Below are 12,220 nucleotides of genomic sequence, written 5' to 3' on the forward strand. Positions count from 1 at the left end.
TTCACTCCCAATGCCAGTAAGACCACGAAACCACTGGGAGGAATGAACAACTCCAGATGCGTCACCTTTAAGAGCTGTAACAGTCAGTGCAAAGGTCTGTGGCTTCACTCCTGAAGTCAGCAAGACCACAAACCAACCAGAAAGAAGAAACTCCAGACACACCATCTTTAAGAACTGTAACACTCACCGCGAGGGTCTGCGGCTTCATTCTTGAAGTCACCGAGACCAAGAACCCACTGGAAGGAACCAATTCCGGACACAAGAGGAGAATGGGAAAAAAATCAGCTGGAGTGAAGCCTGAAAGGCAAAAGAGCATTGTTAGATGAGGTTCGAAGAGGAAGTAAAGGACCCATGCTAAAGGGACCAGTAAACCCTGCCCCACTTTCCAAGTCTCACTAAAGTGCATCTGGTTGAATGAACCTGTGTTAGCACCAGGCATGTCTGAAATTGAAGCTTTCAGTTTTTTAGTCTCTGCAGGAGAGGAAGGTCTCCTAGAACAAGGCTATATACTGTAAATAAAATGCCACACATTAGGCACTCAATAACATGTTCTTCACTCTTTCCCTTCATTGTTTTGTATTCTCTTTTCTCTTGAGCCCTAATTCACAAATTTATTCTTTCAAAATACTTGAATCCTAATTCAAAAATTGATTCTTTCAAAATATGCAAATTCATTCTTTCAAAATTCAAAATACACATTATTTTGAAATAACCCGTTTTCTGCCTGGAGCCATTGTGCAAAAAATGTACTATAACAACATTCATGTATCTGAGGAGCTCACAGTCCAGAGTGAGAAACTGAGAGGTAATGTTAACAAACAAATCATAGAGCACGTGGGTAATATGATAATAAAGGCCACGAGGTTTGGGATGCCTTCTTTCAAAATTTAAAATCCAACCCTGCCCCTTGGTTTTCAGGCCAGCTATTAAGCCTCCTCATCCCTAAAAGGAGGTGATAAGAGCACCTCCCTCTGAGAGTTGCCACAGGGCTGCTAGATCTAACAAAGAAGTATTTAACCCAAGACTTGGCACAGTCCGGGCTTTAGAGAGTGTTTGTTGATATTATTCACAGGATCAAAGGATTTACCCAATATATATTTATGAAGATGCATTATGTGTAAGAAACTGCAAAATTATTAAAAAGATTATGTATTCTACAGAAATCCTTGGCTCAATGCCCCTATCATGTCTTCAGACTATCCCTATATAAATGTCCCCTTCTTTAATTACTGTTCTTCAGATTAAACAACACCTGCTTTTCTACTGCTAGTAAACATCAGTCCTAATCAAAAACTCTCTTTGAGGAAACCAAGAGTTTCTGTCACTTTATCGAAAACTCTTCAAACATGAGAAGACAGCACCTTTGCCACCTTTGTCCTTCCATTTTATCATCCTTCTCCACGCATCCTTATCTTTTTCTCTTTTTTTTTAATTAATTTTATTTTTTTATTATTATACTTTAAGTTCTAGGGTACATGTGTACAACGTGCAGGTTTGTTACACATGTATACATGTGCCATGTTGGTGTGCTGCACCCATTAACTCGTTATTTACATTAGGTATATCTCCTAACACTATCCCTCCCCTTTCCCCCCTCCCCACAATAGGACCCGGTGTGTGATATTCCCTTTCCTGTGTCCAAGTGATCTCATTGAATGTCTTCTTTTCAGAAGTGTCTGTTCATATCCTTTGCCCACTTTTTGATGGGGTTGTTTTTTTCTTGTAAATTTGATTGAGTTCTTTGTAGGTTCTGGATATTAGCCCTTTGTCAGATGAGTAGATTGTAAAAATTTTTTCCCATTCTGTAGGTTGCCTGTTCACTCTGATAGTAGTTTCTTTTGCTGTGCAGAAGCTCTTTAGTTTAATTATATCCGATTTGTCAATTTTGCCTTTTGTTGCCATTGCTTTTGGTGTTTTACACATGAAGTCCTTGCCCATGCCTATGTCCTGAATGGTATTACCTAGGTTTTATTCTAGGTTTTTATGGTTTTAGGTCTAACATTTAAGTCTCTAATCCATCTTGAATTAATTTTCGTATAAGGAGTAAGGAAAGGATCCAGTTTCAGCTTTCTACTTATGGCTAGCCAATTTTCCCAGCACCATTTATTAAATAGGGAATCCTTTCCCCATTTCTTGTTTTCTCAGGTTTGTCAAAGATCAGATGGTTGTAGATGTGTGGTATTATTTCTGAGGGCTCTGTTCTGTTCCATTGGTCTATATCTCTGTTTTGGTACCAGTACCATACTGTTTTGGTTACTGTAGCCTTGCAGTTTAGTTTGAAGTCAGGTAGCATGATGCCTCCAGCTTTGTTCTTTTGACTTAGGATTGTCTTGGCAATGCGGGCTCTTTTTTGGTTCCATATGAACTTTAAAGCAGTTTTTTTCCAATTCTGTGAAGAAACTCATTGGTAGCTTAATGGGGATGGCACTGAATCTATAAATTACCTTGGGCAGTATGGCCATTTTCACAATATTGATTCTTCCTATCCATGAGCATGGTATGTTCTTCCATTTGTTTGTGTCCTCTTTTATTTCACTGAGCAGTGGTTTGTAGTTCTCCTTGAAGAGGTCCTTTATATCCCCTGTAAGTTGGATTCCTAGGTATTTTATTCTCTTTCAAGCTATTGTGAATGGGAGTTCATTCATGGTTTGGCTCCCTGTTTGTCTGTTACTGGTGTATAAAAATGTTTGTGATTTTTGCACATTGATTTTGTATCCTGAGGCTTTGCTGAAGTTGCTTATCAGCTTAAGATTTGGGGCTAAGATCATGGGGTTTTCTAAATATACAATCATGTCATCTGCAAACAGGGACAATTTGACTTCTTTTCCTTTCCTAACTGAATACCTTTTATTTCTTTCTCTTGCCTGATTGCCCTAGCCAGAACTTCCAACACTATATTGAATAGGAGTGGTGAGAGAGGGCATCCCTGTCTTGTGCCAGTTTTCAAAGGGAATGCTTCCAGTTTTTTCCCATTCAGTATGATATTGGCTGTGGGTTTGTCATAAATAGCTCTTATTATTTTGAGATACTTTCTATCAATATCGAATTTATTGAGAGTTTTTAGCATGAAGGGCTGTTGAATTTTGTCAAAGGCCTTTTCTGCATCTGTTGAGATAATTATGTGGTTTTTGTCTTTGGTTCTGTTTATATGCTGGATTACGTTTATTGATTTGCGTATGTTGAACCACACTTTCATCCCAGGGATGAAGCCCACTTGATCATGGTGGATAAGCTTTTTGATGTGCTGCTGGATTCGGTTTGCCAGTATTTTATTGAGCAATTTTAAATCCATGTTCATCAGGGATACTGGTCTAAAATTCTTTTTTTTTTTTTTTTTTTTTTTTTTGTTGTTGTTGTTGTTGTTGTGTCTCTGCCAGGCTTTGGTATCAGGATGATGTTGGCCTCATAAAATGAGTTAGGGAGGATTCCCTCTTTTTCCATTGATTGGAATAGTTTCAGAAGGAATGGTACCAGCTCCTCCTTGTACCTCTGGTAGAATTCGGCTGTGAATCTGTCTGGTCCTGGACTTTTTTTGGTTGGGAGGCTATTAATTATTGCCTCAATTTCAGAGCCTGCTATTGGTCTATTCAGGGATTCAACTTCTTCCTGGTTTAGTCTTGGGAGACTGTTAAGTGTCCAAGAAATTGTCCATTCCTTCTAGGTTTTCTAGTTTATTTGCATAGAGGTGTTTATAGTATTCTCTGATGGTAGTTTGTATTTCTGCGGGGTCAGTGGCGATATCCTGTTTTCATTTTTTATTGCATCTATTTGATTCTTCTCTGTTTTCTTCTTTATTAGTCTTGCTAGAGGTCTATCCATTTTGTTGATCTTTTCAAAAAACCAGCTCCTGGATTCATTGATTTTTTGGAGGGTTTTTTGTGTCTCTATCTCCTTCAGTTCTGCTCTGATCTTAGTTATTTCTTGTCTTCTGCTAGTTTTTGAATGTGTTTGCTCTTCCTTTTCTAGTTCTTTTAATTGTGATGTTAGGGTGTCAATTTTAGATCTTTCCTGCTTTCTCTTGTGGGCATTTAGTGCTATAAATTTCCCTCTACACACTGCTTTCAATGTGTCTCAGAGATTCTGGTATGTTGTATCTTTGTTCTCATTGGTTTCAAAGAACATCTTTATTTCTGCCTTCATTTCGTTATTTACCCAGTAGTCATTCAGGAGCAGGTTGTTCAGTTTCTATGCAGTTGAACAGTTTTGATTGAGTTTCTTAGTCCTGAGTTCTAGTTTGATTGCACTGTGATCTGAGAGACAGTTTGTTATAATTTCTGTTCCTTTACATTTGCTGAGGAGGGCTTTACTTCCAACTATGTGGTCAATTTTGGAATAAGTGTGATGTGGTGCTGAGAAGAATGTATATTCTGTTGATTTTGGGTGGAGAGTTCTGTAGATGTCTATTATGTCTGCTTGGTGCAGAGTTGAGTTCAAGTCCTGGATATCCTTGTTAACTTTCTGTCTCGTTGATCTGTCTAATGTTGACAGTTGGGTGTTAGCATCTCCCATTATAATTGTATGGGAGTCTAAGTCTCTTTGTAAGTCTCTAAGGACTCGTTTTATGAACCTGGGTGCTCCTGTATTGGGTGCATATATATTTAGGATAGTTAGCTCTTCCTGATGAATTCATCCCTTTACCATTATGTAATGGCCTTCTTTGTCTCTTTTGATCTTCACTGGTTTAAAGTCTGTTTTATCAGACACTAGGATTGCCACCCGTGCTTTTTTTTTTGTTTTCCATTTGCTTAGTTGATCTTCCTCCATCCGTTTATTTTGAGCCTATATGTGTCTCTGCATGTGAGATGGGTCTCCTGAATATAGCAGACTGATGGATCTTGACTCTTTATCCAATTTGCCAGTCTGTGTCTTTTTTAATTGGACCACTTAGTCCATTTACATTTAAGGTTAATATTGTTATGTGTGAACTTGATCCTGTCATTATGATATTAGCTGGTTATTTTGCTCGTTAGTTGATGCAGTTTCTTCCTAGCATCGATGGTCTTTACATTTTGGCATGTTTTTGCAATGGCTGGCACCAGTTGTTCCTTTCCATGTTTAGTGCTTCCTTCAGAATCTCTTGTAGGGCAGGCCTGGTGGTGACAAAATCTCTAAGCATTTGCTTGTCTGTAAAGGATTTTATTTCTCCTTCACTTACGAAACTTTGTTTGGCTGGATATGAAATTCTGGGTTGAAAATTCTTTTCTTTAAGAATGTTGAATATTGGCCCCCACTCTCTTCTGGCTTGGAGAGTTTCTGCCAAGAGATCTGCTGTTAGTCTGAAGGGCTTCACTTTGTGGGTAACCCGATCTTTCTCTCTGGTTGCCCTTAACATTTTTTCCTTTATTTCAACGTTGGTGAATCTGACAATTTGAGTTGCTCTTCTCGAGGACTATCTTTGTGGCATTCTCTGTATTTCCTGAATTTGAATGTTGGCCTGCCTTACTAGGTTGGGGAAGTTCTCCTGGATGATATCCTGCAGAGTATTTTCCAACTTGGTTCCATTTTCCCTGTCACTTTCAGGCACACCAATCAGACGTAGATTTGGTCTTTTCACATAATGCCATATGTCTTAGAGGCTTTGTTCATTTCTTTTTACTCTTTTTTCTCTACACTTTTCTTCTCACTTCATTTCATTCATTTGATCTTCAGTTACTGATACTCTTTCTTCCAGTTGATCGAGTCAGTTACTGAAGCTTGTGCATTTGTCACGTAGTTCTCATGTCATGGTTTTCATCTCTATCAGTTCTTTTATGGCCTTCTCTGCATTGATTATACTAGTTATTCATTCATCCATTCTTTTTTCAAAGTTTTTAGTTTCTTCACGCTGGGTATGTAGTTCCTCCTTTAGCTCTGAGAAGTTTGATCAACTGCAGCCTTCTCTCAACTCGTCAAAGTCATTCTCCGTCCAGCTTTGTTCCATTGCTGGCGATGAGCTGCGTTCCTTTGGAGGGGGAGATGCACTCTGATTTTTTGAATTTCCAGCTTTTCTGCATAGCTTTTTCCCATCTTTGTGGTTTTATCTGCCTTTGGTCTTTCATGATGGTGACGTACTGATGGGGTTTTGGTGTAGGTGTCCTTTCTGTTTGTTAGTTTTCCTTCTAACAGTCAGGACCCTCAGCTGCAGGTCTGTTGGAGTATGCTTGAGGTCCACTCCAAACCCTGTTTGCCTGGGTATCAGCAGCGGAGGCTGCAGAAGATAGAATATTGCTGAACAGTGAGTGTTGCTGTCTGATTCATGCTCTGGAAGCTTCATCTCAGAGGTGTACCCCACCATGTGAGGTGTCGGTCTTCACCTAGTGGGGAATGTCTCCCAGTTAGGCTACTCAGGGATCAGGGACCCACCTGAGAAGGCAGTCTGTCCGTTCTCAGATCTCAGCCTCCTTGCTGGGAGAACCACTGCTCTCTTCAAAGCTGTCAGAGAGGGACATTTACATCTGCAGAGGTTTCTGCTGCTTTTTGTTTAGCTATGCCCTGTCCCGAGACGTGGAGTCTACAGAGGTAGGCAGGCCTCCTTGAGCTGCGGTGGGCTCCACCCAATTCGACAGCGGCTTCGTTTACCTTCCTGGCTGCTTTGTTTACCTACTTAAGCCTCAGCAATGGCAGGCGCCCCTCCCCCAGCCTCGCTGCTGCCTTGCAGTTAGATCTCAGACTGTTGTGCTAGCAATGAGGGAGGCTCCGTGGGCGTGGGACCTCTGGGCCACGTGTGGGATATAATCTCCTGGTGTGCTGTTTGCTAAGACCCTTGGTAAAGTGCAGTATTGGGGGGGGAGTTACCCGATTTTCCAGGTGTTGTGTGTCTCAGTTTCCCTTGACTAGGAAAAGGAATTCCCTTCTCCCTCGCATTTCTCAGGTGAGGTGATGCCTCGCCATGCTTCAGCTCTTGCTGGTCAGGCTGCACCCGCTGACCAGCACCGACTCTCCGACATGCCCAGTGAGATGAACCCGGTACCTCGGTTGAAAATGCAGAAATTACCCATCTTCTGTGTTGCTCACGCTGGGAGCTGGAGGCTGAAGCTGTTCCTATTCAGCCATCTTGGGTGCCCCCTCTATTTTTTTTTCAATTTGTTATTTACTTATTTATTGACACAGAGTCTCACATTGTCCCACCCATCCTTATTGTTTCATTTTCCTTTCCTTTTCTTTTTTTTTTTTTGACAGAGTCTTTCTCTGTCACCAGGCTGGAGTACACTGGTGCAATCTTGGCTCACTGCAAACTCTGCCTCCCAGGTTCAAGTGATTTTCCTGCCTCAGCCTCCCAAGTAGCTGGGATTACAGGCATGTGCCACCATGCCCAGCTAATTTTTGTAGTTTTAGTAGAGACGTGGTTCACCATATTGACCAGGCTAGTCTCCAACTCCTGGCCTCAAGCAGTCTGCCCACCTTGGCCTCCCAAGGTGCTGGGATTAGAGGTGTGAGTCATTGTACCCGGCCCTTTAACATTTCTTTTATTCACTCTGGTTCTTGTTTCATCTTTTTCTTCCTAGTAATAATTGCTATTACTGATTAAGAGCTGGTTATATGTTGTATGCACTTTACATACAGCAAATGTCAATGCTTTCCTTATGACAACTATAAATGGATATTATAATCATTAAGTGGATACTATAATCGTTTTTTGTTCATTTATTGGTGATTGATCATGAAAGAGAGGCTCAGAGAAGCGGAGATCTAGCCCCAGGGTCACACAGCTAGCGAAGGACACATCTGGAATTTAAACACTGACTCCAAAGCATGTTGTTAATCACATCTTTTTTTCTGTCTCCTAATCCTATATATTTGAAAACAATGAGGCAATAATCTTATATTAGGTGATGTAGATCTCTTCCCACAGCCTACATAGCCAGAAATGACTTTTACTTATAAAAAACCAATCAACGCATAATTTCACCAAGAGAGTTCACAAAACCTCCTGACCTAGAAGTGGCTGAATTATCATTCTCTATCCAGCTTGGTCTCAGCACAGGCCGATCTACCTTGGCAGACAAGGGTCAAGTTGTGATGAACAGTGAATGTTTTATTAAGTGCTTTTTTCAGGACTGAGCTACTGCTCCAGTTTCTCTAAAGAAGAGCCACCCCTGCAGGCTCATTGCCCACGCTGCTGGCTTTTACACCTTTCTAGGATGCACAGATGCATGGGCTCCTCCCATGTGCCAGGCACAGTGCTAGGTATATTCCCAGAGGCTGTTTAGTAACAACAAAATAAATGAGTCCTTTGATCCCAGTTTCAGATCAGTGCAGTGAGGCTTCAACAGGTCAAGGACCTTCCCTTTAGCTGTGTAGCTCGAGCTACACACAGGGGTGCACATATGTATTTAGACAGCAGCTCACTCTTGGCAGAGACTGTATCTGAGTCTTCCCTGAACCCCCAGAGCCTATCATGGCACACAGCTGGTGCTCAATACATGTGTACTGATAATGAAATCAGGCACACTTCTCTAAAGATACTCTTACAACTTCCTTAAGGCAGAGACAGAAAGAACAAACTGGTTTCATTTATAACATCTCAGAAGATTACCGTGTCAGTTATTCACCCTTCTTGCGGAATAACATTGTATCCAAAAGAGACCAGCCATTCATCACGTGGGCCAGTTCAGTTCCTAAGCAGCAGGCTCAGGTCGGGTGAGTTACTCTGCTCAGTGTGTGTTGCAATTCTGGAGATGTATAGGGTGCGCCCATAAATGCACACAGCAGAAGGATAGAGCCCTGTTAAACTATTCTGTGGCTGATTGGGGAAATGGGTGGGGGCGACACGGTCAAAGTTAGAAGTTAATGGAGCCCATTCCTGAAACCCAAAGCCCTGCTGACACGTCCTTAGAGTCCCTAGGATGAACCCAGAGCAGGTGCAGGGCCTGGCTCAATGGGATTGGCTGAATGGAACCAAAGGATAGGCAAATGGGGCTTTGCTCCTTTTAGAAATAATCCTTACCTAGAGAGCAAATGCTCAAACTTTGCACCCAACAGATCTGAGTTTAAATTCCAGCTGACTTCAGGCAACTCATTGGCTCCATCTGAGTCTCAATTTGTTCAGCTTTAAAATGGGAATAAAAATTCCCTTTTTTTATAGTGTCATGATGAAGTGGGAAGATGTATTTAAGGTGCTTGGTCTGTTTTCATTCAGTAAATATCTGTTCTTCACCTACAATGTGTCTGCTGGGGAGCCAAAAGCACAAATTTCCTTCAGCTACAGGCTTGGTCAGCTAGGGCTGCCATAATAAATAAAGTACCACACACTGGTGGCTTAAACAATGAAAGTTTATTTTCTCACAGTTCTGGGAGGTCCAAGATTAAGGGGCTGGCCAACTTAGTTCCTGATGAAGACTCTTTTCCTGGCTTGTAAACTGCCACCTTCTTGCTGTGTCTTCGCATGGTGAAGAAAGAGATTTCTGGTGCCTCTTCCTCTTCTTATAAGAGCACCAGCCCTATCATATTAGAGGCCTACCCTCAGGACCTCATTTCACCTTAGTTATCTCCTCATAAGCACACTCTCCAAATACAGTCACATTGGAGGTTAGGACTCCAACATTTGAATTTAGAGAAGAACTCAATCCAGTAGTTAGCAGCTACTCTCTGGGAGAACCAAGAATTGGAAGGAACCAGTCTGGAATTGGAAGACACGCAGTTTCAGGCTTGACAAGCAGCTGGCAGGAGTAATGCCCTTCCTTGTTCACTTGCCAATCTCCTACTCTGTCTCTAACTCCAGCCCCAGCGTCATCCCCTCTGTGAAGCCTCCGCTAGCTTCTCACCTCAAAATTGACCACCTCCTCTTCTGAGGTCCCATTGGCCTTCTTATATATATTTATTGAATTATGTTTCACAGTGTATTGTATAGCTCTCTATTATTTGTGTTGTTCATTGGAGTGTGAGTTTCATGAGAGCCAGGACTATATGTTATTCGTCTCTGTCAGCTGGGGCTATGATAGGGGTTCAATAAACAGTGAATGGATAGATGGATGAATGTTTTGTCCCAACAGAAAGACCAAACACAAGTACAGGTGAATCTGAGGCCTGAGCTGGTGTCAGGGAGCACCATCAGTGAGGAATCACTCATCCCTCCTGAACTGGGTTTTAAGACAAGATCCTAACTTCCATGGATAAAGCTGGCAAGAGTATGGCAAGTGATTACATAGAAGACTGAAGCATCGTGTAGTTTGCCAGACTTGGAAAGAAGCAGAAACAAAGGGCAATCTCATAACAAGGCAGAAGGCTGTGGTATGATGGGGCCCATGCTCTCACAGGCCAAGCAGCAAGGGATCTCAGGTTGGACAGTGGGTGGATGCAGGCGGCCTTGGGTTGCTTAAATATCCCATGATTTCTTATCCTGGGAACTAGAGTTGGAGCCGAAGGTATCACATTCTCTGTTAATGGAAAGAGAACTTGACCTCTGACGTGTGGAGAAGGGCTAAGCCAGTCTTGACCTCCTTGAAGTTAAAGATATTCCCCTGCCTGTATGCCTGCAGGGAGCCAGCCAATGCCCCGTGGGACTTAGAGCCTTTGTGCTAAACTAACTAAGGGCAAGAGAGAATTGGGTCTGAGATGGCTCTTTCTGTGAAAAACAAAAAGAAAAAAAAAAATAAGTTGGAGAGTGTATATAAATTTGGAACAACAAAACTAGAGCAAATGAAACAAAATAGCTACCATTTACTAAGAGCCTGCTGTGTTCTTGGAACTATATTAACTGTTTCCCATATATTCTTTCATGTAACTGAATTCTCAAAGCAACCCAATGAGGTGGGTAATGTCACACTCATTTGGCATTTGAGGAAACGGGCTCAGAGAGGTTAAGTGACTTTCCCAAGGCCACAAAGCTAACAATTAAGATAATTAGGGAAAGATCCTGTTCTTCACATTTTCCACTTTCCTTTTTGATGCTATATGGTAGGCTGAAAATGCCCCCTACCCCAAATATCCACATGGTACACCAAAACTTGAAAATGCTACTATATATAGCAAAGGGGACTTGAAGAAGTGATTAAATTAAGGATTTGGAGATAGAGTTATTATCCTGTATTATCCAGGTAAACCCTAAGTCATTACAGAGGTCCTGCAAGGTAAGAATGTCAAAGGAGGAAATAGGAGATGTGACAACAAGAGTGATTTAAGGAAGGCGTCGTGAGACAAGGAAGGCAGGCAGCCTTCTGAAGCTAGTAAAAAAAAAACACACACAGATCCTCTCCAAGAGCCTCCAGAAGGAACCAGCCCTGCCACCACCTTGATTTTGACCTAGTGGGGCTGATATTGCACTTCTGGCCTCCAGAATTGTTAGTAAATAAATTTCTATTGCTTTAAGCCACCAAGGTTATAGTAATTTGTTACAGTAGCCATAGGAAACTAATACAAAGAATAAGATTTAAAAATTAAAAGACAAATGCTATAATGTGTTTGAGATAATGTTATCTAAAGAGAATTTTTAAAAAACAAGAAAAATCTCAAGTGATTTAGTGATATTATAGAAGACGTAGAGTAAATGACCTCCAACTTCAGTTGACAAATGAAGGGCATACTTGCTACCTCCCTCTCCTTCTAAATCCATAGTACAACTATTTCAACTCGATCAAAGTGCTCTTCCCACTGAATTTTCACATATTCTTGCAATCTACCTCATCTCAACATTCCGAAATATCATGACAGATTATTCCAACATGGCGCAAGAAGTGAAATCGAATCACCATCCTGGTTTAGATGGTGGGTAGCTGAAAAGTCATAAGACCATTTATTTTGTGGCCACTTAGCCTGGGTGAGATAGATGCATATAGGAGAATTTTTCACAGACTTGATCCAGTTTCACTCTCACCAGCAACCTCGTGCAATATGCAGAAAAATGACTACTACTAACCATGTTTTTCAGAAGGGAAAAACTGAAACTCAAAGAAATCTAGTGGTTTTCTTAATGTTATGCAAGGAGGCAGGATGTAAATGCTAGGTCCCTGTCTGAGTTTGCTAGGGCTGCCATAGCAACATACCACAAACTGGGTGGCTTAAGCAACAGAAATTTATTTTCTCACAATTCTGGAGGCTGGAAGTCCAAGATCAAGGTGTTGGCAGGTTTGGTTTATTCTAAGGCCTTCCTCCTTGGCTTGCAGATGGCTGTCTTCTCCCTATATCTTCACGTGGTATTCCCTCTGCACATCTGTGTCCCAGTTTCCTCTTCTTATGAGCACACCAGTCATATTGGGTTAGGGACATCCTAATAATCTTATTTTTAACTTAATTACCTCCTTGA

At 41.4% G+C, this 12,220-nt stretch overlaps 1 long non-coding RNA gene across 1 annotated transcript in view; it reads right to left on the reverse strand.

The window, feature by feature from the left end:
- Positions 1–12,220, reverse strand: part of LOC103237451 (uncharacterized) — a 592,913-nt gene that overhangs the window by 480,138 nt on the left and 100,555 nt on the right. The window contains exon 3 of the long non-coding RNA XR_005240932.2: positions 188–297. This is a non-coding gene — a long non-coding RNA (uncharacterized lncRNA). The remainder of the gene's footprint in view (positions 1–187; positions 298–12,220) is intronic.

The sequence above is a fragment of the Chlorocebus sabaeus genome, chromosome 8 (assembly GCF_047675955.1).
Source record: "Chlorocebus sabaeus isolate Y175 chromosome 8, mChlSab1.0.hap1, whole genome shotgun sequence".
Taxonomy (NCBI): domain Eukaryota; kingdom Metazoa; phylum Chordata; class Mammalia; order Primates; family Cercopithecidae; genus Chlorocebus; species Chlorocebus sabaeus.